Below are 26,704 nucleotides of genomic sequence, written 5' to 3' on the forward strand. Positions count from 1 at the left end.
GGCACGAACCCCCGTCCCCCGCATCGGCAGGCGGACTCTCAACCACTGCGCCACCAGGGAAGCCCGTGCTTTTCTTTTTAAAAAGCAGGCCTCTTTCCTAATCAGGACATAGGCAGTATTGCACCTTCTTAAGAGGATAATCAGAAATTTTGATATATAGCATATATGCAGAAGAGTATTAAAAGAATATATATATATGTTTTAATTAGCAAGTGGACATGCATGTAACCCCCATCCACATTCAGCAATAGAACATAGCCTTAGAATGTTCTCCGCTTTAAAACCACCTCCCTCTTCCGTCCGTAGGAAGTTTACAGCTGTGTAGGTATCCTTAAATGACATCATTCAGTTTTGCAAGTGCTTGGTGTATATTACATTTTACCTGTTTGTTTTCATCAACGATATAATCACAAGACTTAACCGCGCTGATGCCTGGACCTGTGGTTCAGTCGCTGTTGTTGTTTGGGGTTCCTGTCCCGTTGATGTGGCCGTTGGAGCTGTTTGCAGCTTTTGGGTGCTACGACAAAGGCTGTCAAGAACATTTATATATACATATGGCTTCTAGTACCGTTGTGCAGAAGTTTCTCTAGGGTGCATGTGGTGTGGCGTGGGCGGTGGATTGTTGGGTCGCCGGGTATTTGTAATTTTAACTTTACTGTAACTCCAGCCTGTTTTCCGAAGTGCTTGGTTCAGTCTGTGCTCCTTCTGACAACGGTTGGGAGTTCTTACTGCTTCACATCCTCACCAGAACTTGGTATCCTTAGACTTTGTCATTTCTGCCGGTCTGATGAATATGAAATGGTGTCGTACTGTGGTTTTAATTTGCTTTTCCCCGATTAATAACAAGGCTTATTGGCCATTTTGATACTCCTTTTTCTTAAGAGCTTTCCCATTTTTCTGTGGATTGTCTTTTTCTTACTAATTTGTAAGCTTCCTTTATATATTTTGGAATGAGTCTCTAGTTGATTATACGTGTTGCAAATAACGCCTTCCACCTTGACTTGTCTTATTATTCCATTTACGATGCCTTTGCATGCTCACAAACTCTTAATATTATTAGATTTATCAATGTTTTTCCTTTATGGTCAATATTTTTCTTCCTTCCTTCCTTCCTTCCTTCCTGCCTGCCTGCCTTTCTCTCTTTCTTTTTGGCTGCGTTGGGCCTTCGTTGCTGCACGTGGGTTTTCTCTAGTTGCGGCGAGCGGGGGCTACTCTTCATTGCGGTGCGCGGGCTTCTCATTGCAGTGGCTTCTCTTGTTGTGGAGCATGGGCTCTAGGCACGTGGGCTTCCTAGTTGTGGCACACGGGCTCAGTAGTTGTGGCTCACGGGCTCTAGAGCACAGGCTCAGTAGTTGTGGCGCACGGGTTTAGTTGCTCCACGGCATGGGGGATCCTCCCAGACCAGGGCTCAAACCCGTGTCCCCTGCGTTGGCAGGCAGACTCCTGACCACGTGCCACTGGGGAAGTCCCTTCTATCTTGTTGAAGAAATTCTTCCCTCTCCCAGGTTCATGGAGCTATTCTCCTGTATTCTTCAGAGTTGTGCCTTTCGCGTGTGATTTCATTGTATTTTATTTATCTGAAACAGATTTTTGTGAATGTTCTAAGGTAGGAGACTATTTTCATTTTTTGTCTATTTAGGTACCATTTGTCTATTTATTTACGTATCCACGTAACCTGGAATACTTACCACCTGTGTCATCAACCACGTGGCCATTGTGCTATGTCTGTTTCCGTGCTCTCTACTCAATTCCACTGGTCTCTTTGTCGATCCCTTAATTATCACAGCCTCACAGCGAGTCCTGATGCCTGGGAGGGCATGTGCTTCCATTAAGCATGTCTTGGTGTTCTTGGCTTTTTGCCCTTCTGTATACATTTTAGAAACAGAACAAATTCCCTAACAGAACCTGTTGGAGTTATTATTAGGACTGCACTGAATTTGTAGGCCTGACGTGTTTACAACAGCGAGTTCACCACATCGAAAGGCGGGGTGTAGTCTTTAAAGAATGGTGCCCAAAATAACAAACCATAAAAAAAAAAAAAATGGCGCCCACCTTCCTGTGCGCAGATCCCGACCCCACTCTTCACTGGCCACGTGGCCCTGCAGAAGCTCTGTGAGCCTCAGTTTCCTTATTTGTAAGATAGGGATCGTAATAGTACCTACCTTACAGGATAATTGAGAGGATTAAATGACTACATGTGTTGCATATAATATGTGGAGGGTGCTTAAAATGCTGTCTGGCACATAGTCAGTCCATGTTATATAAGTATTATACACGAACACTGATTTCTTCATGCTTATTTATATCATTTTCACTGTCCCAAGAAAGTTTTATAATGTTCTGTATAAAACCATATATAATATATAAAAAATACATTGCTACATATACATATAACATGCAGAAATATGTGTAATAATATTCCTGGGAAACGTAACCATTTTGATGCTATTGTAAATGGTATTTTAAAAGTTTTTTTGGGGGGTGTACAGATTATTGTGTTTTTCTTTAGTATGTTTTGTGAGCTGATTATGGTTATCTTTGATGAAGAATTATTAAGTGCTCGTGTTGCATAAGATACTTCTTGGAGCAGACAAGCAATGTGGACACTTCCATCTGGGTGATTGCCCATCATACTTGGTTTCATGGGATTGAACATTTTCCCATTTTGCATAATTTTAAACGGTTGTATCCTATTGACATCTGTTGTGGAAACCCATACGAGAGTTTTGGCAGCCTGGTTCATTTTATCTTGCATATCAAGCTGCTTTCAGTTCGTTGTTTCTTTTCAAGCTATGAACTCATTCTAGTTCCATACTTGATCACGCGCTTGAGATCGCGCGTTTTATTTCCAGTGCTCTTCCTTCCCCCGAAATTCTGTCCTAAAGATGCCACACCCTTTGAGATTGGAGTCACAGCTTCACACCTCGACTTGCATCCACTGCCAGTGACAATCCTCTGGGTGAAAACTCACATTGTTCCTTTGCCGTTCTTTTGTCACGCGTGTCACACACGTCTCTAAGGAGTTCTCATTTTTTAAAGAAGAAAGGAAAGGGAAAGGAATATACATATGTATATGTACCTCTCTCTCTGTATAGGTTCCCCTCAACTTGTCTGCCTCTGGTTTCAGTTCTCACCCCTCTGGTCACGTGGCAGTGCTGCCCCACGTGGGAGGTGAAGCCCCAAGCTCTGTATGATTTCATTTTGTGTCGCAGAAGGCAGAAACTCAAAGTGAAACCAACAAGAAAACCAATGTGTTCTTAATGGTTTTTACCCAAACCATAAATCCGTTTCTTGGAGGGAGAGGGGAATCACCAACGTCTGATCCAGTTTCTCTAGTGTGTTCCAGGCAGTGTCTGTCGCTTCAGTGATTATCTGCTGGGACTCAGGGGGTTCATTGAAAATGCAGGTTCCTGGACCTGATCTAGACCAAGGGAAGAAGACAAGCCGGGGAAAAGAGGAGGCAGGGATTTGCATATTTTAAACGATTCCCTGGTGGTACTGACAGGCAGGGACCTAGTGACAATATTGATGGTGTGGTAGGCTCAGATTTTCATCGATCACCTACCATTTAATGGACAATTTCAGAGAGGTTTAATATAGGATCGCTGACACCTCTTAGGTGCCATGCGTCAGGCCCTTTATGTTTAAATCTATGAGTAGACCACTATTATTAGCCCCATTTTACAGAAGAGGAAACGGAGGCGCAGAGAGGTTAAATAACTTGCCCAGAATCGAACATCTGATGCGGAACTGTCGTTTTCTTTGTGGATCCTCAAAGCAAAATCCTGCCCTTTGTTAATTACAAAATAAGCTGGACACTAGCAGAAATGGACCTAAAGGGTCTATTTGGATCCGAACTGTGCCTTGGTATTGTGTCCTGTGCCTTATAAATTATTCATTCCTTTAGCAAGGCCTTAGGAGCATTTAGAATCCCTGTGGCTTAGGTAGGGATTCCTCAAAAGGAGGGCTTATACAGGAAATGAGAGTGTATCAGACAAACTCGTAACTTCTTAGCAGGTGCCCAAGGATAGATGAAAGGATGGTGGGGTGGAATAGAGGGGCTTCTGTCCATTGTTAACCTGTGCCAGGCTCTGTGCTGAGCGTTTACAGGTAATTTTTCATTTATGCCTCACAAGAACCCTGTTCATTGGCTTCTGTTGATCATTGACTGAACACACTTAGAGACACAAAGAAGCTCGCCCGTGGTCATACAGCGTCCAGGTTGTGATAGGAAGACAATGCCTGCCTCTCTCCAGAGCCTGGCTTTGAGCGGCTCTATGTTCTGCTTCTGACTATGCAATCAAATAGGATTTTCTGTTTTCTAGAGGAGAATTACTCTCCATCTGATAGTGACCCAGACAGTCCAGTCACTAAGATCACTCTGAGGTTTAAAGAGATCTTCTCAATGGCTTATGATGTCATTCAGCATTTACTTGGCCTCCCCACTTTGCCCCCTGGTTCTGTTGCCCCTGCCTGGCCCGCCAGGTAAGAATCCTTCAGAGCTAATATGACGATGGCCAGGTTCATGGCCAATAACAAGATTGACGGATGTCTAGGGACTGGAGGAGGCCCAGAACTGTTTTTTTTGTTTGGTTGTTTTTTTTAAATTAATTAATTTATGGCTGAGTTGAGTCTTCGTTGCTGTGCGCGGGCTTTCTCTAGTTGAGGCGAGCGGGGGCTACTCTTTGTTACGGTGGCTTCTCTTGTTGCTGAGCACGGGCTCTAGGCGCGTGGGCTCAGTAGCTGTGGCGCATGGCCTTAGTTCCTCTGTGGCATGTGGGATCTTCCCGAACCAGGGATCAAACCCGTGTCCCCTGCATTGGCAAGCAGATTCTTAACCACTGTGCCACGAGGGAAGTCCCCCAGAACTGGTTTTTGAAGGAACATCCTAGCTTTGCCCATAAGTACACCATTTGCTTACCACTGCGCAGAGGCGGATTGGCCTTCTGTGCTCTAAGCAGCTCCTTAATTTTCATGAGAGGACGTTGAGTGTCTGGTATCGGGCCATATGCAGGTGAATCTATTTGCAGGGCAGGAATAGAGATGTAGTCGTAGAGAATGGACACGTGGACATGGGGAAAGGGAGGGTGGGACGAATTGGGAGATTAGGTTTGACATAAATACACTACCATGTGTAAAGTAGATAGCTAGTGGGAACCTGCTATATAGCACAGGGAGCTCAGCTCGGTGCTCTGTGACGACCTAGATGGGTGGGATGGGGGAGGTCCAAGAGGGTATACATATAGCTGATTCACTTCATTGTACAGAAGAAGCTAACACCACATTGTAAAGCAATTTTATCCAATTAAAAAAGAGAGAGAGAGAGAGAGGGAATTCAATATGATTATTTTTGAGCCACTTCAGAATTGTAGTGTTTGGTCATGAAGAAACCTTAGAAATCATCCAGCTCAATTTCTCCCTCTTACTGAAGAGGGAAGGAAAAACCTGCACATTAAGAGACTTGTTCCAGGTAACTGGTTAGTGGCAAGTCTAGAACACAGTTACCGGCACCCAGCACAGTGCCTTCCTTCCACCTCTTTGATCTGATTTCATGGCGGCACCGCCCTTATCAAGCTGAATCATGTCACGAATAAGCCCTAAGAATTTCAGAATTTCAACTTCAAAGTGTTTCGTGTGGTAGGGCTTCCTGAGCACACGGGCTCAGTATTTGCGGCACGCAGGCTCAGTAGTTGAGCATGTGGCCACAGTAGTTGCAGCATGCGGGCCCTAGAGCGTGCGGGCTTCAGTAGTTGCGGCACGTGGGCTCCGTAGTTGTGGCTTGTGGGCTTGGTTGCTCCTCAGCGTGTGGGATCTTCCCAGACCAGGGGTCGAACCTGCGTTGGCAGGCGGATTCTTAACCACTGCGCCACCAGGGAAGTCCCAGTAGGGCTTTCCTTTTAAAGGCAGATTTACCTTCCTTATTATATGTTAGTTAGGCTAGTGATAAAATTATGTTTCTAAATGTACAATAGTGGATGATGAGAGAGACTCTTCTGAACTATTACCAGGCCTGCTGGAGAGCTTCACATCCAGCAAAGTGGAAAATCTCCTTATGGATGTTCCATTTTCTTATACAGGTTTTCAATGGAGAGGAAGAAAACCTAACAAAAAGATAATAAAAGGAAGAGGTACATATCATTGTGAACGTCTTTATCACTTTTTAATCTTCTAGGCCCCCGACCTTATTATCGAGGCCTCAGACACACGGATGTGGGTTGTACCCTCTGACCCAGTGTCCTTGGAGAATGGGCATGTGAGTGGAGGAGACCTAAGAAAGAATCTGTTCATTAAGTTTACTGTTTCATTCATTAAAAATAATCCCACGAGTGTGGACCAGTTAAGGCAGTAACATCAGGGCCCATGCTGTGACCCCCTGCCTTGTCTTCTGCTCTACTCCATACGAATTTTGTCACATTGTCATTGTCACATTGACTTCACACTGAGATACAGAAGAGCCCATGGCCTTTTTCTTTTCTTTTTAACATTTTGTTGAAGTGTAACGTGCTCACAGAAAAGTACACATAGTATAAAGGGACAGCTCCCTGAATTTTCACCAGGTGAACCCACCCCCGAGAGCTTTTGAGTACCACAGGGCTGGTTTCATAATCTGGTGTCACCATTTGCGATCTGTGTCACCTTGGGCAAATTATGGGACCTTTGTGCATCTTAGTTTTCTCACCTGGTGGTTGCTTTTCATAGGTATTTGTGGAGAGTAAAGAAAATATATGTAACTTACCCAGGGTTGTTCTTCCTTCCCTCTAATCTGAGGAGAGCCTCTGCAAACTAACACCCTCAAAGTGGGTTACGTATGTGGTAGCTGCAAGTGTGTAATGTTAAGTAACCACTCACGTGTATCCAGAAATGTAGTTGACAATATGGATCAGAGAAAACAAATGCCCGCGACTGATTTTGGCCCAATCTCCTCGAGGGCTCACGGGGGAAGCTTGGTTTGGAGTAGGTTGAAGTTTTACCCAGTTTACTTATTCATATATACCCCGCTTCATTCCAAAAAGGGATCGTAGAGATATGCATAGTACAACATTATTTAAAATAAGTGAGGGAAAAATTAAAAAGAGAGGGGAAAAATAATTTAAAAAGAAAATATAAACGAATGAATGAATGAATGAGTGAATAAACAAGGAAATGAATCAAGGCTAAAGTAGAAACGTAAGCTAAAGGCTGGGGTGAGGTTGATACACAAAATAATGTCACGAAATCCAGCTCGTTTGCTAGATGTGGGCCTCAGAGCTGGCTTTGGTCAGCTTAGCACAAAGCAAATAGGGGAAATGATTAATAATGAGACTCACAGGGCCCTTGTGATATGAAAACAAACCAGTTGTACAGGAGAAACACGGTTTTTTCCTTGGCACCAAGACCTTCCTTCTGTGGGTCTTCCCAAAGAGAATTTGATGCAAAGTGGTGAGATGCCCTGTAATTGATCAAATCATCTGCTTTGTACTGCTGTGTCTTAGCCTCTGCCTCTCTGTATACAGGGGGCACAAAGCCAACACCTAATTTAATAGAAACAGTTTTATAAATGACCATCAACTGATGAAATTCTATTCTCCAATTTCTTTCAATGATACAATGAAAATTAACACAGGCTGGTTCCACGTAACAGAGAAATCCACTTGTGAAGTTTCTGAACCTACCAAGCAGCAGTGTGGTTTAAGCTTGATGGGACAAGAAGAATTTTTGACTGTTCTTTTAAAGAAGGCTCTGAGGGGGAAACATGATTTTTAGGATGTGCCTGGGAAAAAGGGACTAGGAGAAACTGAAGGGAAGGGGGCTTTCTCGGTGTGAGCTGCGATCTGAGAGCCAGTACAGGCCTGGGCCTGCAGGACTTGACTTTGGGGAGAGGAAAACTATGCTTCATTGAAAACATTATAGTTCCTCACCACTGAGGAGCAGGTTTGGGGGAAGGATAATGAGGTCAGTTTGGGAGAGGTCGGGTTTGCAGCACCCCTACCCGGGAAGTTTTTTACACACACACAGACACACACACACACTCAAATATATATCCTTGTCATTACGTTAAGTAGACTATCTGTCAGATTCCAGCTGAATGAGGGCGTATACACAGAGGCAAATGATGAAAAATTGGGTTTAGTTTTGAAATTTGAAATTCAGATGTTTGTCAAATAAAACCACCCTTAATAGTAGCAACAAATAGTGTGTTTTCTTGCCATCACTGGTAAAACAGTGGGTCTCAAAGTCTAGTTTGGAAGCTTAGGAATCCCTGATGTCCTCTCCATGGGTCCATGAGGTCAAACTATTTTTATAACAATAATAAGGTTGACTTTTTTCACTCTTTTTCTCTCTGGGCTTAGAGGATACGTGATGTGTGATATCACAACAGACCGCAGAGGGACTTCCCTGGTGGCGCAGTGGTTAAGACTCCACACTCCCAGTGCAGGGGGCCTGGGTTCTATCCCCGGTCAAGGAACTAGATCCCACACGCATGCCGCAACTAAGAGTTCGCATGCTGCAACTAAGGAGCCCGCCTGCCGCGACTAAGACCCAGTGCAACCAAATAAATAAATATTTAAAAAACCCAAAAAACAAAAATCAGACTGCAGAGAACCCCAGCACCTTCTAAATCCAGGCATTAAAAGAGATTTGCAAAAATGTAAAGCTATGTATTCTTCTCATTAAATTTTTTTTGGAACACGGTTATTTTTCATAAAAATATGCTATTTATACTGATGTGATGGGTTTATCATTATTTTAGATAATAAATTTACTTTATCCTCGGTTTTAATTTCTAATATGGAAAATACTGACAGCTGTAAAACTACGCAAACAAAAGCTCTTTGGGATCATCAATAATTTTAAGACCAAAAAGTTTGAGAACCCCTGTATTAGGAGGATTCTTACCATAGACTTTTTTTTTTTTTTTTTTTCCCGTGCCGTGCAGCATGCGGGATCTTAGTTTCCCAACCAGGGATCAAACCCGTGCCTCCTGCATTGGGAGCGCAGAGTCTTAAGCACTGGACCACCAGGGAAGTCCCTGCCATAGACTTTTGATACCAGGCACTAATAATGGTACACAAAGAGGTGTCTACCTCACTGCCTGGACACAAACCTGCAAGTAAATATACAGAGTTGTTCCAAACAGTGTTGGCATCTCCGCTTTATCAGCGTGTTCCTACCACAGAGATTTAGTTAGCACTGGGATTATGGCAATTAATAAACAAGGTCTCTACCCTCTTGGAGCTGATTTATAATAAAAGTGTGTCGAGATATCAGAATCGTTAAGGATTTGCAGCGTACCAGAGGTCAGTGTATACTGCAACTCTGGAACTGGTAGAAGGTGAACCTCTGAGGGAATGGATATCACTCCTCGCTGTGGGCAACGCCCTGTGCTGAGTGCTTGTGTGTTACTTAACTTTATCGCAGTCTTGGATGGTCCGTATCATCGTATGTCTTTATGAGTGCAGACACTGAGACTCAGAGAGGTTAGATCATTTGTCTACGTTGTCAGTTGATAAGAGATAGAACCAGGGTTTGTGCATTTTTGTAGCACCTTTGCTTTAGGTAGTCTTTCTCTTTTAAGGAAGCAGTAGATTTGCCCTTTCTCTCTCCCCACATCCACGTTGGAGGAAGGGCCTGTTGCCGTACTTTTGCAGCGCGTCTTGTGTACCACGTTCTCGCACAGATGCGGAGAGTAGTGGTGAGGAAGCCTTCACATCCAGGTTGGGAATCTTCCACTGTGGTAGCATCCAGGTGCATCGGGCTGACGTTATCTACGAAGGAGTTTCAGACAGTGTGGAACCTGTTTGACCGGCCGAGCCCACCCAGAGGGTACTAGACACCAATACAGTAACCACGGCAAGGTCTGTTTCCTTGTACCCTCTTTCTGCACAGCCAATTAAGATTTCAAATCACTTCTTTCTTTGCCAGGACAGATTATTGCCTAAGTGTCTCCTAGAGGTGACCTTTCTGGGCCTGTAAATGGTTTAATTTGGACCCTGGTAGGTGTGCTGGGCCGAATCTAGGGGGCACCTTTGGATTCAAAGCCAGTTTCGGCCACTTGGGTTTTCGTGGCAGCCGCCATGGTAGGTATGTCTGGTCCCAGAGGAGCTTCCTCTGAGCTATGTGATGTACCACCCCCCTCCCCCTTGTACCCTCCCAGAGAACCTTCTCCATCAACTGCCCGAAAGGCCTGTGACCTGTGGTCAGAGCCCAGCATAGTGACTGCTTGGTGTATCAGCCTCTCCGGAAAGCAGTCTAAAAACCTGTGCACGATTCTGGAATCTTTCAGACGCCTCAGGGACTGGAAATAAGTCTCTTCTAAATGGAGAGCACACTTGCATACATACCCACAAATAGTCTTCATTTCAGGATGGAATCAGGGCCTGTGCTGGCCAGATTTTTGAGTTGCATTTTAACTCCGCTCATGTCGCTGTATAATTTGAAACATCCATTGTCCATGCAGCCGACGAAGCCTGCAGAGGTAGCGGGTCGCGGCAGGCTGTGCGTGGGAAACAACATTGATCATCTGTCTGAATTCAAAACATGCATTTTGACCAGTTTCCTCTGGGTGGTTTCTTCTCTTGAAAAACGACTTGCTCTAGCTAGCTGGCCGGCAAAGCCCTCTCGCTGCGCGAGGGCTTCTCATATTCATTCCTCTCTTTCCCGGGGCTGCTCCTCCCAGCGTTGCCACGCCTCAAACGTCTCAGCCCCCACCTCTTGCCCAGCTTATCAGCCGTCCTTAACCTTTGTCCCGTCATCTTGGTGGGGCTGTGATGCACTCGTGGTGCAGCAGGAAAACAGTACCTCTGTGCTCAGAACAGTGGTCCTCCAACCCGCTGGTAACTCTTTCCACCGTGGTTTAAATCAGGGCCCATAGGACTTCCCTGGAGGTCCAGTGGTTAAACACTCCGCGCTTCCAACGCAGGGGGTGTGGGTTCGATCCCTGGTCGGGGAACTAAGATCCCACATGCTGCGCAGTGCAGCCAAAAAATAAAAAATCTAAAAAAAGAAAAAGGAAGGAAGGAAGGAAGGAGAGAAAGAAGAAAGAGAGGAAGGAAGGAAGGAAAGAGAAAGAAATCAGGGCCCTTCCTCAGCTTTCTCGATGTCCTGGTTTGCCTTTGGGGAAAGAAGGAAGAGCCATTCCAGTTGGGTCTTTACAGCTGAGGGTGTTTTCAGTTGGCATCTCGGAAGATGGTTTGCCAGCTTCTCCCTGGCAACACCTGGCATTTCATGGTCCTGTTACTTCCCATCCTTAAGGCAAGGCACGCACACAGGGCGAGTGGCTTTCAGCAGATCGGGGCAGTTCGGGGTTGTCTGAACACAGCGACTTTGATCTGTTGGTCTGTTTTAACTTCGGCCCCTTTAAAGAAAGTCCGAATCCTTATTTCAAGTAGAGCCAAGCCAGTCAGAGGGACCCCACCGGTGTGATTTCAGGACCAGCCGTGATAAAGCGGGGACCTTAGGGGGTCCCCTAAGGGGAGATTCAAGCCCTGCTAACCCTCCCTTCAGCAAAATGGGGGCAGGTGTCTGACTCCGGGGTGGTGGCAAACGTTAGATGCGATCCTGTAGGCAAACCACGTGGCTCAAGGTGGAGTCAAGGCTCTCGGGACACGTTAACTGTGGTTTGTTTCCAGCTTCACGATCCAGACCTGTTTCCAGTGCAAGCTTTTGTAGCTCTGGAGCTCACTACTACAACCAGCATTAAAGCAGTAAAGCTAAGGAGAGCCTGTCTGGGGGGGTATCCTCAGCTGCTGGGGAAATGGAAGGGAAGAGAACAGAGGCAAGGACAAGCCATGCTTCCAGCAACTTGAGTCACGAGGAGAACTTTGAGAGGCTGGAGCCAGAGGGGAAGGCAGGGGAGGCTGGGGGGGACCTGCATGTGTTTGCACGCCCGCCTGTGACGGCTGAGGTGCTTTCTCCTCTTTCTCCGAAGTCTTCTACCACTGGACAGGCCGCCCTCAGGCTGCTGAGCAGTCTGCATCCGGGCCCTACCTCTGGATGATGCAGCAGCTGCTGGTGGTGCCTGCACGGCCACGTGGCCTTGTCAAGCGCCTTCTGGCTGCTGTGAGCACCCGGGAGGGCTTTCAGATTTCAAGAAGTGAGAATACTCAGCTCTGGGAGCCGGTGGGGGGATGGGGCCTGAATTGCTGTCCCGGTTTCATGGAGCTTTGGACCTCCAGCCAGTCACTCTCTGACCCCAGTCTCCGCACATGCGTGAGGATTGTGAGTTACGTGTGCACATGCATAGACCAGACCCTCCAGGCCCCGAGATCCTCCCCACGGGGACTGAATGCATTTGAAACCAGCTCTCCAGGCCTCCTTCTTGGAGGTCGTACCACCTGCCAGGATTAGCACCTGGGGAGCGGTCCCTAACTACCAGCGCCTCTCCAGCCCCCATGCAGCTTTGAGAAATTGTCATTTGGGGACCGTGTTCTACATACCCGTGACCAAGATTGCTGGAACAACTCAGCAGTTCCCAGCACAGCCCAGTGACCCCACTGCTTCCCGCGTAGCCCAGCCTTTCTCAGCCTCCACCTTGAACCTGCTTCTCTTCTGTGACACTGTCTGAGAGCCAGAAACTCATCAATGAATCTTTCATTTTCAGTGTGCTCTTCCTGAATGAGTCGTCACTTGGGTTTTTTTCTAACTTTACTCTCTGATCTCGAGGGCCACATCTGACAGAATGCTTGTGTTTAAAAAAAGGAGGGGCGTGGGCTCTTTTCAACATCTTTCTCTGTTAATCAAACGACTCTGCTTTACCCTAAACGCCTTACACAGGACTCATTTAGAAGACAAGATGCTGTTCGTGAGAAAGTGAAAGTAGCTGATAATCCTTTTTTTTATATGTGAAAAAACTGACAAGCCATTTAAACCTTTTTCCTCCTGGTAACTTAGAACAAAATCGACTTGAATTTTTGCCACTTTTGATTTTTCCCTCCTTGTGCCCAGGATAACGATGTCATAGGAGCTTTTAGGTACCACACTCCTGCTCAACTCTTTAGGTAAGAGGAATAATTGGCTTTCTCCTTGAAAGGAGGGCAGTACGGGCTGTGTCTGAGCTATTCTCTTGCAAATCCCCCTGGGTACTTAACGGTAAAGTCTGACTAGCTTCTAGTCTGCGACTCTTCTCGCTTTCCTTTGAACAAGGGCAGTGAGTTGCTCTTTTTCTGCCCAGCCCTCACGCTGAAAAAATCCAGTAGGTGGCCAAAGAGTCTTTGGAAGACTGAAGACAGAGCCGTTGGACCAGGTTTTAAAAAGAAAAGTGTGCTTGGAGCTTTGTCCAGAGAACAATGCAGGAGGAGCTGAATGGGACCGCGGCTGGGGGACAGGTGACTTAAATTAGGCAAGTTACAAATTGACATGTCTGACTATGGCTAAATGAAGTTCTCAAAATAATCCCCAAACCTGGCACTCGGAGGGCTGAAGCAAGTCCTCAGACCAGAGCTCTCGGCCAGCCTTGTTTCAGCCTCTAATTTATGATGTGGTGGCATCCTCTGCAGCCCCACCGGGAGCCCCTCCGGAAGGCTTGCTCTGCCGGACATGGACGGACTCTGCCAGCTCCCAGGGAGCCCAACCCCGGGAGTCCCATGGGTTGAGAGCTTTGCCCTTTGTAAACGCCTTTCGTAAAATTCTGAGTTGCGGAGATGGCGATAAGGAAATTGCTCTGCAGTTTTATGGTGCCAGCACTCGGTTTCCTGTGGTTTCCCATGTGCCGCTTTGATTCGAGTACTGCAAGGCCTGAGAAGCGAGTGTGACCCCACCCTCTGTCACCTGTCCTGGGTCTGGCTCGTGTACGTCCCGTTTCCCCAGCCACAGGTGCGTGCTGTGTCCCGGGGGATGTTCTCAGGAGCGATCTGCATCTTCGAATAAAAGATTCACTGAAAGCGACTGGTGCCTTTAGCATTTGTGCGGTGATCGTCTTTATAGATATAGTGGTAAAACAGACATTACATATAATTTACTATTTTAGCTGGTTTTTTTGTTTTTTGGGGTTTTTTTTGCAGTACGCAGGCCTGTCACTGTTGTGGCCTCTCCCGTTGCGGAGCACAGGCTCCGGACACGCAGGCTCAGCGGCCATGGCTCACGGGCCCAGCCGCTCCGCGGCATGTGGGATCCTCCCGGACCGGGACACGAACCCGCGTCCCCTGCATCGGCAGGTGGACTCTCAACCACTGCGCCACCAGGGAAGCCCCATTTTAGCTGTTTTTAAGTGTACAGTTCAGTGGCATTAAGTACATTCACACTGTTGTGCAACTATCACCTCCATCCTCTCCAGAACTTTTTCATCTTCCCAAACAGAAACTCTGTCCCCATTAAACACTAACTCCCCACCCCCTCCCTGGTAACCCCTGTTCTACTTTCTGGCTCTATGGATTTGTCATTGTAGGGACATCGTGTAAGTAGAGTCATCCAGCATTTGTCCTTTTGTGACTGGCTTTTTTCACTCAGCATAATGTTTTCAGGGTTCACCTATGCTGTAGCCTGTGTCAGTACTTTATTCCTTTTTAAGACTGAATAACATTGTACATATAGACCACATTTTGTTTATCCATTCTTCATCTGTGAACACTTGGGTTGCTTCCACTTGCTGGCTGTTGTGAATAATGGATGTCCAAATATGTTTGAGATTCTGCTTTCAATTCTTTAGGGTATAGATGCAGAAGTGGAATTGCTGGATCATAGGGGTAATTCTATTTTTAAGTTTTTGAGGAACTGCCATACTGTTTTTCCATAGAGGCTCTTCTGTTTTGCATTCCCACCAGCAGTGCACAAGGGTTCCATTTTCTCCACACCCTTGCTGACTGTTGTTGTTTTCTGGGGTTTTGGTACTAGGCCTCCTAATGGGTGTGGGGTGGTGTCCCATGGTGGTTTGGGACAGTGGTGGTTTTAGTATTGGTGTTTGGTGGCATGCAGAGCTGAACCCACTTGCTGTGTTTCTGTGCGATAGAACAGACTCTAGGAGAAGGCCCCTTCCCCGTCCCCGTTGCCTGGGGTCTAGATCTGAGCCCTTGCTCTGGTCTGCTCTAGCTAAGCCCTGCGGCTCTTTGGGCAACTGGAGATAAGAGACACGTGATCTGGGCCGCTCTTGGCTCCATCCTGGTGGAAGGAGGTTGTAGCACCTTGGGGTGGGTTGGGATTCCTTGAAGATCTTTCTTCCAAGCACATGGGCAGGAGCAGAGGCACTTACTTTGATCAGTTTGCTGGGGGGTGTGCTTTCACTGGAAGGCACACTCACCACTGACACATTTTTTAGTTTTACAGAGATATCCTGCGCCTCCCACAGCTTTTGAGAAAGACGCTCACCTACCACAAAAGCATTAGTTTTCCAGGGTAAATGGAAAAAATACAAGACCTGTTTATTGCAGGTTTATGTTTCCAGTGGAATGATGGCTTTTTAGATGATTTTGAAAATTGTGGCTCCGATCCCAGATTTCTGGTTTTATAAAATGCTTTGAGATTCTGTAATATGAGGAGATAACACATAAAGTTCATACGGGTAAGAATAAGTCTAATTAAGTTAGTACAATAATAAAGTAAGGCAATTACATAAAATATGGGAAATAGAAAAAATATAACCCATTCACATCACTCTAACATTATTTCTTTATCATTTTGGTACATTTCTTTCCAGTCTTTTTTACTTACTTAAAGAAAAAAACATGATTGTAATAATATGTACATAAAGTGTGTAAATAAATCTTTCCAAAAGGTTTTGCCCAGTTTGCTGATGCCATTAGCAATTCAGCATGTGAAACATCTACTCATTTCACTATATCCTGGTGGACTTTGGGCATTTTTTCCCCCCTAATTTAATAGAAAAAAAAATGTTTAACGACTTACCTTAATCTATGTTTCTTTTGTAAAAAGCAAATGATGTTTTTCCTGGTTTGTTTTTTGCTTTTTTAATTTGACATAGAGAAGGTTCATATTTCTATGTGGTCAAGTTATCTATGGTCTTTTTTTTTAATATCCCTTTTATTTCTAATTTTATATTTGTCTATTCCTTATTTGCATTCGAGTTTTAAAACTTCTTCCCCCTCCAGTGGTATGATACATTTTTTTCTCTCTGGGAGTATGACCAATTTTGTTTTTATTTTATTTTTAGGTTTTAAAACTACATCCCTCTTTAACTAGTTAACCCACAAGGAATTTATTTGGGTGTATGGTTTGAGGTAAGAATTTACCTTGATATTTTCCCCCATATTGCTAACCAAGTATTCCAACAATTGTTACTGAATTACTCTGAATAATTCTGTCCTTCTCTGATGATTACTGGTGCTTCCTGTATCATAAACTGACTTTTAATAAGTGTATCAGACAGATCTATTCCTAGTTTATCTACTCTGTTCTGTTAATTACTTTTTTCTTGCACAGTCCCCATGCTTTAATTATAGACTGATAATTGTTTAAATATCTAATACGCCTTCTTCCTGTAGTTGTATAGCAAAATTTTCTTTACTATTCTCATCAGTTTGTTTCTTTTAGGCTCACATGGGAACTGTTTTGTTATGTTTGTTTGTATAAAATGTTCTATCCAGTTGGGGTTTTGATCAGAATTGCAGTTAACATATAAATTAATTTAGAATATACATTTTAAAAATAAAATTTTAGCCTTCCTATCTAAATCTTGCTTCATCTCTCTTTACTTTTTGTTATATCTATGTCTAGGTGGGTTTTTTATTTTTGCTTTTATTGATTACACACAAACTTTGTTGAATTTGTTGATTTGTGAATGGGGTTTTTTTAATTGTACTTTTTCTTTTAATTGTACTTTTTGATGGTTATTGCTTTCACATAGGAAGCGTGTGTGTGTGTGTGTGTGTGTGTGTGTGTGTGTGTGTACTTGCATATGTTATAGCTATTCACTTACAGAGCCAAACAATAACATATTGAAGAGAACACAGTCGTTGGAGTGTTTGGAATGGATCAGACTTGGTTTGAATCCCAGCTCTACTACTTACTAGATGCTTGACTCTTCAATATAGCACTGCAGTGTTGATCATATAGGATTTCAATAATGATAACTACTTTGATTAGATTTCTCTTGAATATAGTTTTCCATTTATTTCTTTGGGTTTTCTATTTACACAATGATATCTGCAATTAATGATAATGTGAACTTTTTCTTTCCAGTATTTAAATCTCTTAATCTGTTTCATGTCTTATTGCATTGGCCAGAAAAACTTGCTAAACAATACTAAATAATTTTTTTTCTGTCCTGGAGATTTTTGTTCTTATTTTTAAAGAAGTTCCTCTAGCTTCTCATTATGAAATATAATTTCCCTGTGAAATATATTAGTTGGCTGTGGTTTGAAATGGATACTCTTTATATGTTGGAGAAGTATATTTCAGTTCTTACTGTTTAAGTGTTTTTAAGTTAAAAATCAGTTATCTTGGGGACCACCATGGTGTCCAGTGGTTAAGCCTCCACGCTTCCAATGCAAGGGGCACAGTTTTGATCCCTGGTCGGGGAACTAAGATCCCACATGTTGCATGGCGCAGCCAAGAAAATATTTAAAAAAAAATATATATATATATATATATATATATATATATATAGGTTATCTTGGAAGATTCATACAATTTGAACAACTTTATTTACAAATTACAATATTAATATTACCTAAGAGGAAAGATAGAAATTAAGGGTCAGTCCTATCTTGAACATACAGGTTATTATTTCCTGTAAAAATACCTGTCTCTGTATGAGGTATTTATGAGTCCTCTTATGGATTTGAATACTGAAGAGCAGTTAACCTTCTTGGGGATGGGGTGGGGTCGGGGAGGGCATCTACCCTTTAGTGGCCTAACCACCAGTTTCTTCATATATAGAAATCTGTACCTTGCTTTTATATCTGGTTGGGGTTCCACAGGAACCTTTTAATCTTTGATTCCTACTTTGAATTCCCATGTATACCAAAACTTGGAACATAACAAGTTTTAAGTAGAAATCATATTTAAACTTTGTAATCTTAAACTAGGTATTCTTCTGGTTCTGGTTTATTGGTGTTTTAGTAATAATTGTTTTCCTGATGTAAAAGTAATATATATTCATTCTGGAAAATTTGAAAAATGTGGACAACCACAAAAACAAAACTTAAAAATAACACATACCGCTTTATAATTTTTTCACTTACTGTATTTTGAACATTTTCCAACCTTAAGTAAATTTACACTTCATGATTGCTAATGGTAGCCTGTTATTCTATCATATGACTATTTTACCATTTATGTACTAAAGCCCTATTAGTAGACATTTAGCTTGTTTCCAGTTTTTCATGATGGCAAGTGATCTAATAACAACCACCTTTATACAAATATCTTTGTATATATCTCTTTAGAAAAGCTTCTAGAATTCTTTTTTTTTTAATTGGAAGTGGATTGGCTGGCTGAAAGAAGTACACATTTTCAAGGATGTAAATTTTCAAATTTCTGTTCAAGATAATTGAAACACTATCATTGCCACAACAGTGTATATCTGTTTTCCTCAGCTTTGCCCAAATTAGATGTTGAAATTTTAAAATATTTTTTGCCAATATGATAGGGGAAAAAAAATCTTAACTGCAATCTTTGATTTGCATTTCTTTCATTACTACAGATGCTGGACATTAAAATGTGTTTATTAAGTATTTATACGTTTGCTTTTGTGAATTGCTTTTTCATATCCTTTGTCCATTTTGCAGTTGAGATGCTCTTTTTGTATTGACTTGTAAGAGTCGGTAGAGCATACAAATTAAGAGGAAAAGCATGAAACTCAGAAAGAGGTCTACATTCATGTCTCTGTTCTGATGCTTATTAGCTCTGAGACCCGGGCTGTGTTACTTCTTAGCCACTCACTGTCTCCACTTCTCTATTTTAAAAGTGGAACTAACTGTATCTCCCTTATAGGATTATGATGAGATATTGTGTGCAAAGCTAACACATCTTATACACCTACTAAAGTGTAGCTTTTGTTATACTGTTATACTGAGGCTCCTTACCAACTCTGCCTGTAAATATGCTTTTCTCCTAGTTTGTCATTTCCCTTTCAATTTAGCCTGTAGATTTTTTTTAATGTATTTAAATCTAAAATTGTTATGCAAATGGAATGTGCATCTTTTCCTTTATGGTTTCTTCCTTTGCCCTAAAAACCCTTCAAACCTGCCCCCACCCCACCCCCACCCCGGCCAGAGACCAGGTAAATATTTACATATTTTTCTTCTGATTCTTCTATCCTTTTCCGTTTTACATTCAATTCTTCAATCTATTTGGAATAGGTTTTAGCCTTTGGTGTAAAGTTAGTGTGAAGTTGGTATTTGGTGTGAATTTTTTTCCCTTTCAGTTGTTCAAGTTCTGTTGACTCATCTATCCTTTTCCCCTTGCTGATTTGAAGTACCACCTTTATCATACAGCAAATACTTCTAGGTTTCCTGTTTGATTCCATTGACCGGTCTAGCATTGCATTGGCACTATGGCATAGGATGGAACATACGTACATTATGTATATTCTAGCTGTATTGCATGCTTAGTATCTACATGTACTTATCTCATCTCCCTCCTATTTTTTTTTTTTTCCCCAAAACTGAAAGTTTGTTTCTCTGTGCAACTCTAGACTTACAGCCTGATCAGGACATAAATGTTCCTGTCATCCTACAGAGTGCAATAGAAAGAACTTGGGCTATAGACTCAGAGGACTTGGATTCCAAACCTTGCTCCACCCACTAGCTGTTTAAGTCGGGCATATTATGTACTCTCTCTGTGCCTTGGGTTCTCTACTGAAGGAATCATGGGAAAATCAGCTCTTATCCCAAATTAATCTGAAATAATAGGACCAACTTAACCAATCAGAGAGTCACATCACTCAGGTCTATCTGTTTCTATAAAATAAGCCATTGTTTTAATGACTGCAGAAAGTTTCTAACTCAGTATTTCGGTTATAACAATTTTGTCTTATCTGTTGTCATCATAATATAATTTCAGTAACACTGAACAGCTTTATAAGTACTTTTATGTACATACGTGCTCACATATGTAAATCCAGCTATATAAACATACTCATATTGATAAGTGGGTGATTGTCATGTAGCAGTCAAGAAATAATGAACTTGATGTGGACTATTCTGGTTTTTTTTTAATAAAAGATTACACAGGGAACTTGATGTAACCTTAACAGTTTTATTGGATTAAGATGTACGTGTTTGCTGCAGCATGTAAATATTAAGCATCAAAATTTTAAAATATACAATAAGAGCCACAGTTTACTGCATACATAACATGGGCCAGATGCCTTTTTGTTTTTTTTGTTTGTTTCTTTGTTTTTTTGCTGTACGCGGGCCTCTCACTGCTGTGGCCTCTCCCGTTGCGGAGCACAGGCTCCGGACACGCAGGCTCAGCGGCCATGGCTCACGGGCCCAGCCGCTCCGCGGCATGTGGGATCCTCCCGGACCGGGGCACGAACCCATGTCTCCTGCATTGGCAGGCGGACTCTCAACCACTGCGCCACCAGGGAAGCCCGGCCAGATGCCTTTTTGAATGCTTCATGCATATCATCTCTTTCGATCCTCATTATTACATCCGTTTTAAAGTTGAAGGAACTGAAGTTCTCCAGCGTTAGACAACTGTACTAGTGACAGCTGGTCAGTGACGGTGCCGGGATGGTACCCAGGGCTGTCTCACAGCCCAGTCCATGCTCCTTACACTGTAATGGGCCACTTCCAAGTATATTTGCAGTCCTTGTTTTGCTTTGTAAAGTCCAATTTCTGAGAAATTGGAGAAAAAAGAAAGTAGTTGAAGCCGGAAACTTTGGTTTCAGTTTAGGAATAAAACATGCTCTGATACACAATGGAATTGGCTATAAGGCACAGGAAGCATGAAGAACTCATACAACTATAGTGTAAAGATAAATCGTGGGGAAGAGGAACGGATCTGATGTGGAGAGAGCTCACATTTTAAAATTTGAATTACCTAGATCGTCTGTCACATTCTGTAGGTGGTTGCTTCAGATCCTTGACCCTGATAGAGACGTTAAAGATAGGGACATTAAAACATAACAACCCTTTAGCCTGTAAGACCCACTGGGGCAGGGAACCTGTGTGCTTTATTGTACTCAGAGCCTGGAACATCATCAGTGCAACCAGTCGCTGGTTGAGTGAATGAGTAATGCATGTCAGGTTTCTTTAGTAACGTGAAGAAGTAACGTAGTCAGCCCACACACTCTGAAATATCTTATTTTTTGAGCGTGGACTCCATTACGTAGCTGAGGTGAGCATATGAAAAAGTGCCTGAAATTGCTAAGTCCATTGCCTTGTGGGAGTTAGAGGCAGTGGGCAGAATCATCCCCACACCCTAGTCGCTGTGGAATGACACCCAAGCACTAGAGATGACTTTATTTCTTCCTGAGGGAAAGAAAGAGTGTCTTCTGTCTATTAGGACAGACACATTGTTTTCAGTGTTTGCAATTGTCAGCCTCTTTCATGGCTATCTAGTTGTGTGATTTACTGCAGCTCCTTAGCACTTTTTACGGTTGAAAACTCTGTTCTGATCCTTTGGCCGGGGAACATATGGACTTAGTCTGTTAGCAGGAGGACCAGTGGCCAGAGTTATTGGAAATACTACTGCACTGTCAGTAAGCTCGACTGACGACTACCGTTTGGGGGTGGACTTAACTGAAACTGCAGAAATTTTACTTTGCTCCTGTCCACCCTCAATTGAACCCACAAAGGTACAGATACTTACTACTTATTGAGGAAGTATTTATTTCATTTATTTGCACTCTGGTACGTGACAAAAGAGTGCTATCTGACAAAGAAACAAATGTTGAACTCCGAGTACATCTTTTAGGGAAAGAAAGAATCTGCATCCTGTGAGAATAGAGCAGTTTTTCTCCCTAATACCTGCCACGTTGTCTGAAGGCAGGAGGGATGACCGGCCCTTTCTGTGGAGGGGTGAGGTTAAATCATTTAAAAATTCCATAAGCAGGGCTTCCCTGGTGGCGCAGTGGTTGAGAGTCCGCCTGCCGATGCAGGGGACACGGGTTCGTGCCCCGGTCCGGGAAGATCGCACGTGCCGCGGAGCGGCTGGGCCCGTGAGCCATGGCCGCTGAGCCTGCGTGTCCGGAGCCTGTGCTCCGCAACGGGAGAGGCCACAGCAGTGAGAGGCCCGCGTACCACAAAAAAAAAAAAAAAAAAAAAAAAAATTCCATAAGCAATAAACTTACATCATGGAGGAAAGGTTGACTTAGAAGAGTTATTTAACCTTCCCTGATATTCTGATATCTTTGAAACAACTTTAATAGTTGAGAAGTACGCTAACCATGCGTCAATCTAAAGCCCAACTGAGAATCAGGACATCAGCAACATTTGGCTTCTGGGCAACAAAAGGAGATGCTGGTCCTTACACTTACTTTTTTTTTTTTTTGGCGGTACGCGGGCCTCTCACCGCTGTGGCCTCACCCGTTGCGGAGCACAGGCTCCGGACGCGCAGGCTCGGCGGCCATGGCTCACGGGCCCAGCCGCTCTGCGGCATGTGGGATCTTCCCGGACCGGGGCACGAACCCGCATCCCCTGCATCGGCAGGCGGACTCTCAACCACTGCGCCACCAGGGAAGCCCCTTACACTTACTTTCGACACATTTCTCGCAATCTTGGTTATCCAGTTTCCTAACCCCATAAATTAGAAACCATCCGTTAGAAAGGGAAGAGGAGGTTGCTACTGGCAGGCATACTGAGGTCAGAAAGAAGTGACAAGACACAGCCAGACAGTGAGGGAGGAAAAATAGCTAAAAGCAGACGAAAAACTCCAACTGGGATCTACTGTGGAGGCCTAGGGGACGCTAGCAAATAGCTAGTACCTGCCTATTCAGATGAACAGTTTCTTGAAGATGCGACCATCTTGTGGTCTAGTATAAATCTTGCTTATAAAAAGTTATCTTTATTGGACAATCCAATAAAATATCTGAAGTTTATAATAGCATTTTGTGCAGATATTAACTTTCTGACTTTTCAGAAAAGGGAGAAAAAGTGAGGCAGTTCATAATACATTTTAGAAAACGATCTGCTCCAAATTTTTAACCTTTAAAAGGAAAAACACCAGAAATAATGCATTCCCCGAGGTATCTGGGTAGCTAAAGTCATAAGGTATTGAGGGTAGCAGAGGTTGTATGAAGGCAGCCCATCCCTGTGATGCTGCACGGCTTATCTGAGAGGAAGCATCTAATTGGCTACGTTACTAAGGGGATTTGGACGTTTGAAATGACATCTCACCACGGCCTCTCAAGCCTTCTGCTCGCCTTGCCCATCCTAGGCAGACCTTCCTCCCACAGTTGGAATTTCCCCTATGTTCCCCACTCTTTCCAGCCCATTTCCACCCCTCCTTCACGTCTATTCCACCTCTGCATACTGTGCAAACGTGTTCATCGAGAACCTGCGCTGTGCCAGGCCCTGGGCTGAGGGCTGGGATGGAGGAATCATTAGCCAAGACAGGCCCCGACTTTCAAGCCGCCCCATCCATTGAGACTGTGCACCTCTTGTCCTAAGAAACTCGAATTCCCGGGCTTCTCCACAGCACATTCCCTACTTCTGCCCCCCGATGGAAACTTCGTTTGTCCTTAGATATGTCACTTCCTCCCAAAGCCTTTCCTCGAGAAGACTGGTTCTCCCAGTTGACTGGGAGGCCGCGGAGTCTCTGGAGTGTGTTCCGCTCTCCTTCCACGCCAGGCCCCCCGTCGTCTTTGGGTCCCTCCTTCTTGTATCAGTCAGCTCGGGCTGCTGTAACTCAGCCACACAGGCTGGGGGGCTGGAACCGTAGCAACGTATTTTCTCACAGTTGAGGAGGCCGGAGGGCCGAGATCGAGGTGCTGGTGGGGTTGGTGCCTTCTGAGGCCTCTCTCCTGGGCTGGAAGATGCCACCTTCTCCCTGTGTCCTCACCGGGTCGTCCTTCTGTGTGTGTGTGTGTGTGTGTGTGTGTGTGTGTGTGTCTTGATCTCCTCTTCTTAGAAGGACACCAGTCCTACTGGATTAGGGACCACCCCAATTACTTCATTTCACCTAATGACCTCTGTAAAGGCCATACCTCCACCTACAGTTACACTCTGAGGGACTGGGGGCTAGGACTTCAGCGTACGCATCTGGGGGGACACGGCTTAGCCCGTGCTGCCTCCTCTGATGTGGGTGTCACCTGTCAACGCCCGCCTCTTCTCATCTGCATCCCCGCCACCTGCAGAGCCTCTCACAGGAGAGCCAAAGTGACCGACTTCACATTTTTCCTCTCCGTCTCCTTCCTGCCCTCAGTCTCAGTCCCTCCGTGAGTGGAGGACCCTCTTTGTCAAGGACTCGTGTCCTGTCCTTCCTGCATCGTTTCCTCAGCCCCACGAGTAGGATTTCCCTCCAGCTCACAAGAGTCTTCTGCTTCTCTGTCTCCCCCGAGGTCTCCATCCCCGTCTCCCACCCTCAGACCCCCTTCTTCCTCTCACCCCTTGCCTCACCCTCCTGGTTACTGAAGCTGCCTTTCTTCCTCAGGGCCCTTGGCCACTCCCCATTCTCACAGACTCAGGCCCTCTCTGGTGTCATCCCCCTTGTGATGGATTTTACTCATTTCAGCTTCCCGCTGTCAGTAATCCCTACCATATGTTTTGTCCCCTCCGTGGCTCTGCGGCATTGAAGCTAACGCAGAGCTGAACTTTTCTACCACCAGTTCCTGACTTCTTGCTTCAAGCCTTAGCCCCCGCCCTTGCTCTGCGGCCCTGCTGCTGTCCGTAGTCAAAGCCATCGCATGGTAACTCCCACAACCTGATGTAGTAGTTAAGTTTCTACCATCTTTTCCCCTTCCCTCCTGTCACAGAATATTAATTATCCCTCTTTTTTCCCCAAGGCTGATCTCCTCTGCCATAGACAGACAGACAGACAGGCAGGCAGACACACACACGCATACACACCTTCCTTCAAAAGCTGTGTTCTGTTTCACAGATCTGTATTCTCTCTCTCTCTCTGGATCTCCGTTCCTTTCCTGTTGACATAAATGTCTATGGAGAACAGAAAGGGGTTTGTACCCGAGGTTTACATGCGGGAGGGATGGTTATAAACCAAATTAGCAATACTGAAAGCTGGTCATTTGCTTATCTTTCCAATTAAATCCTTGTTAAAACGGCACAGACAATACTGGCCCTTCTGCCAAACTCCAGTCGAGAGTGTTTTTTATTCAGATTAGTCACGACAATCAGGTAGGCGTTTTTTGTTAGCAAACTATTTAATTCTCGATTGACTGACAGCAGGAGGGGTGATGACGGCAAGGAAAGAGTGGGTCCCGGGGTTTAGCTCAGCTCTGCCAGGTCCCAGCCATCCCGGCCTGGGGACCTCGGGACTCCTCAGTTTCATCAGTTGTAGGATGGGGGTGATAAGGCACCTGCCAGGTTGGAGGGAGGTTAAGCAAGATGATTCACAGGGGGCCCTCAGAGCAGCGCCTGGCACATAGTAGGTGTTCAGTACATATTAGCGGCCTACTACGTTGCTGTCGTTACTTTCCCTTCTCGCCCCTCCTTCTGTCACCTAACTTCTCAGCCTTCAGGGCTTTATTCACTTCCTCTCCTGCCATCACTCCTTAACCCTCGCTTTCTGGCCATTGCCTTCCTCTCTCAAATCAATTTACTTCCTCAGATCTCACCCCCTTTTCAGCTACTTGCTTTGACGTCTCTGTGATTTAACACCATTGACAACCTTTTTAAAAATTTTTTTTAAGGCAGCACTCCCCGCCCCAGCTGTTCTGCTCCTTTAGAGGAAAGAGACCCCGAGAGCACTTGTCACCCCTCCTCTGCATCCACCTCATGGCAGGCATTTCCCTGGGGTTAGCCTCTAGCCTTTTACTTCCCATCCTCTCTGGCCCCCAGATGTCTCTCCAGGCCTTTTCCCTGGGTCTAGCCTCCTCTCGTCTTCCACACACCACCCCCTACTCCCCCCACCCCGCCATGATGCATGGACCCACCCCCCAACCCGGGTCCCAAACCAAGACTGGGGAAGCTGTCTTTTTCAAGTCTCTTCTTCTCACTCCAAAGCAGTTGGGACCAAGCCCAGGGGATTCCATCTTCTTTACCACCTCCCACCTCTAGTCCCTCTGTCTGTCCCCCTCTTTTTACTTTAACCCCTGCTTTGTCATGTGTCATTCTGCTGATGCTGGAGTGATTTCCCTTTTTTTTTTTTTTTTTTTTTTTTTGCCGTATGTGGGCCTCTCACTGTTGTGGCCTCTCCCGTTGCGGAGCACAGGCTCCGGACGCGCAGGCTCAGCAGCCATAGCTCACGGGCCCAGCCGCTCTGCGGCATGTGGGATCTTCCGGGACCGGGGCACGAACCCGTGTCCCCTGCATCGGCAGGTGGACTCTCAACCACTGCGCCACCAGGGAAGCCTGGTTTCCCTTCTTTTGATGCCGCGCCCCGTGGTCAGTGCTCCAGAGGGATTTTTTTTTTTCCTCTCTCCCATATCAAATTGGTCAAATCCTATTGCATCTGTGTCCTAATTCTGTCTCAAACCAATCCATTCTCCTCCACCTCTATAGCCAGCGGCTGACAGGGTCCTTATTATTTCTTAGGTGGGCTCTTCTATTAATTCCTAACTAACCTTCCGATCCCAAGTCTCCCAGACCCTTCTCCATGGTCCCACGAGCGAGGCTCTGTCTACCTCTTCCTTAAGCCCTTTCAGGGGCTCGGCATCGGATAAAGCACAGGTCAGCTCCACGGTGTGCCCGGAGCTCTCGGCCGTCTG

General features: G+C 44.8%; 1 protein-coding gene across 3 annotated transcripts in view; it reads left to right on the top strand.

The window, feature by feature from the left end:
* Positions 1-26,704, top strand: part of RREB1 (ras responsive element binding protein 1) — a 180,228-nt gene that overhangs the window by 11,660 nt on the left and 141,864 nt on the right. Inside the window, exon 2 of one of the 3 annotated variants that reach the window (XM_027128297.1) lies at positions 16,082-16,148. The exons of the other annotated variants lie outside the window; for them this stretch is intronic. The gene's annotated coding sequence lies outside the window, so the exon portion shown is untranslated. The remainder of the gene's footprint in view (positions 1-16,081; positions 16,149-26,704) is intronic. 3 annotated transcript variants of the gene reach the window in all.

The sequence above is a fragment of the Aethalodelphis obliquidens genome, unplaced genomic scaffold (assembly GCF_003676395.1).
Source record: "Aethalodelphis obliquidens isolate GAN/ISIS:26980383/991018 unplaced genomic scaffold, ASM367639v1 scaffold34, whole genome shotgun sequence".
In the NCBI taxonomy this organism is placed as follows: Eukaryota; Metazoa; Chordata; class Mammalia; order Artiodactyla; family Delphinidae; genus Aethalodelphis; species Aethalodelphis obliquidens.